The following is a 2,983-nucleotide window of genomic DNA, read 5'->3' as shown; positions in this document are numbered from 1 at the left end:
CAAAATGTAACTTAGGCTCCAATGCATTCCTCGAATGCACATTTCTATGGCAGAGGGTTCAGATAGCCTGTCCTTGCAGTTGAGACTCAGACTTCTCCACCTATCAATGTAGTTGACCACAGGTTCATCCTTCTATTGACGAGTGTTAGTCAACTCCAGCATACTGACGGTTCTTCTAGTGCTGTAGAAGCGATTCAAGAACTCTTGTTCCAACTGTTCTCAACTGTCGATGGACCCCGGAGTGAGATCAGTGTACCAATCAAACGCGTTGTCCTTCAAGGATCGGACGAACTGTTTGACTAGCAGGTCACCATAGGTTCCAGCGTTATTGCAGGTTTCGACAAAATGGGCCACATGTTGTTTTGGACTGCCTTTCCCATCGAACTGTTGAAACTTAGGCGGTTGATATCCAGCAGGCATTGCTAGATTGTGAATTCTAGCAGTGTAAGGTTTGGAGTAGGTAAAACTCGATCTTGAACTACCCCCATTTTTGTCTTTGATCACGCCTTCAACAAGTTCCTTCAACTGTTCTACGGGGATAGTTCCCTCGGCGGTCACGTGTACTTCCTTCACCTTGTCTTTACCTTTAGATGAGAGATTTTCACGCTCTTGGTTCTCCTTAGAATTCATATGGCTTCCTTCAGGAGCGTGGTCCTTTTGGGTGAGCAGTTGAGCGATAAGAGCATCTTGGTCCTTGATGTGTTTCATCATCGTCTCCATCATCTTAGACATGTTCGAAACTTGTTCTTCAAGACTTAAAGCATTTGTCATCATAGCAGGCATTGCAGTAGAAGAAGCAGCAGAATCTTCCATAGAAAATTTTGATTGAAGGGTTTCATGTGAAGAAGCTGATCCCGTGCTTGATGAATCATCATCATGCTCAGAAAATTTGGGTTCGGATCCAAATTCGAGCATGACGAGAGCCTTCTCAATTGAGGCAGGAACGTCTTGGATCCCCATCGTGGAAGAATAGCTCATTGGTGGTATTGAACCGAAGAAGGGAGTTGGCGCCGATGAAGCTTCCATGCTACTTTGGGTGGAGGCTCTCGTCATACTCCTTGTCATGGGACCAATAGCGCGGGTGTTGGTGGCAACATGTGCAGCTTCCTGAACAGGCTTAGCATCAGTAGCCTTGGAACGTGCAATCATGATTTTGTTGCTCTTTGGTGCCATTGGTGTTATATGTAGTTGAATATTCGAAGAGAAGAGATGGAAGGCAGAGATGGTCCCACTGGGCGTGCCAAAAATTTGTACGCGATAAAAATTTTTTCAAGTCTGTAAAACGACAAGAAAAAGAAATACACGACAAATATATGATATATAAATTTAGAAAAATATGTAGGTACAATCTCTGGGGTTTTCTCGAACTTGTGGAGAGTTTCCCTCGATTCTTCTCCTCGAACACCAATCCAAGGGCTTCGCAGCTTGTTCTTGGATCCACCACCGATTCTTTCAAATCTTGATATGGAAGATTTGAAGAACTGGAAAATATTTGAAGGCTCAAGCCTTGATATGCGGAAGACTTGAGGAGCTTAGAGACCCAGACCTTAGTAGTTTGGAACTTCACCACTTGAGTGTATGAGATGCCTCCTGGTGTGTGCCTCTGTATCTGTGTGTCTTTGATTTGGTTGAGAGACCTCTATTTATAGCTGTAGCAAGGGGTAGAGGTTGAAGACTTGTGTACCACTTTACTTGCAAGACGTGCAGTCATATTAGGACTGTGCCAGTTAAATATTATCTCTTCATTTTATATTTATCAATAAAGAGATAGATAATTTCCCGATTGGCCAAGCCTGTGGGGACGAGTGACGTGGCGCCGTCTGATTGGACAGACCATTGCAGTATATAAGAGATATATATGGATCAAACGACTCTAAATATTATCTCTTTAATAAGAAATAAATATTTAAATGTCTATCCAGTAGACATATGATATGATATGATTTGGTTGGTGGAGATATCCCTACAATTTGAATAAATTTGGAACACCTCACCTTGACACGTGGAAAAATATAATTGGCCATTTAATAACCAAACTTTCCAAGTGTACATGACATGTGGCAATACCCGATTGGATAGAAATAAGCCACAAAAATAATTTATAGACCAATGGTAATTTTAAGAATTAATTAAAATTCCATTGTCTACAAATGCCCCCTCGAAACTCGTTCGTGAATAAAATTAAAGCAGGATTTGAGTGAATGAGTTTCGACAATTTTTTTTCAACTTAATTCGATTGTCCTAGGAGCAGGACAACATTAATCTCCAATTCAAATCCTTTAATATACGAAGCTCCTAGTCATGGTCCTTAATTGATAACATGGAATGAGGATTGCATGCACTTAAGGCTTTCAATTTCCCGAGGCCGGATTATCTTACGTAGTATTTGCATTCCAAGATGATTAGGAAGGTCCTGTAAGTCCCACAAGTCCCGAGGCCAGATTCCAAGTAGCATGTGAATACCAAGCAGCACCTGAAGATGGTTAGGAACTTGTGAAGCATGTATAGTCAAATTGGAAAGTCCCGAGACCAGATTCCATGTAGTATTTGCATTCCAAGTAGGATTCAATGTTGATAATTATGAGAAAGTCCCGCGGCCAGATATGTGGAATTCTTTTTGTCAGTCCATCACACGCACAAGACTTCATGTCCTTTATGAATTCAATCAAATTCAACCTCTGCGGGCTTGGGGAAATATTTCGGTGATGACTCATACGGGTAAGAGTGGCAATTCCGATTGTAAAAGAAGATCAACTCCTCCAATCCTGCTAACTAAATTCCCGTGGGACAGGAGATCTACTTGGACTCAGATTAGAACATTATTCCAACCCAAACTCTCCTTGAATGTGCGGCGCTCCTTTATTATAAATATCTCAGATCGAGGCGCCAATTTGTCTACACTCAAAACCAGGGCCAACTCTCTCCGTTTGTTTCTTTTTTCTTTCGTGCTGATATTGTCAAGTTGCTGGTGCTTGTCTTTGCA

The sequence above is a fragment of the Coffea arabica genome, chromosome 3e (assembly GCF_036785885.1).
Source record: "Coffea arabica cultivar ET-39 chromosome 3e, Coffea Arabica ET-39 HiFi, whole genome shotgun sequence".
Lineage (NCBI taxonomy): Eukaryota > Viridiplantae > Streptophyta > Magnoliopsida > Gentianales > Rubiaceae > Coffea > Coffea arabica.
The sequence above is the reverse complement of the archived record's forward strand: the minus strand, read 5'-3'. Positions refer to the sequence as shown.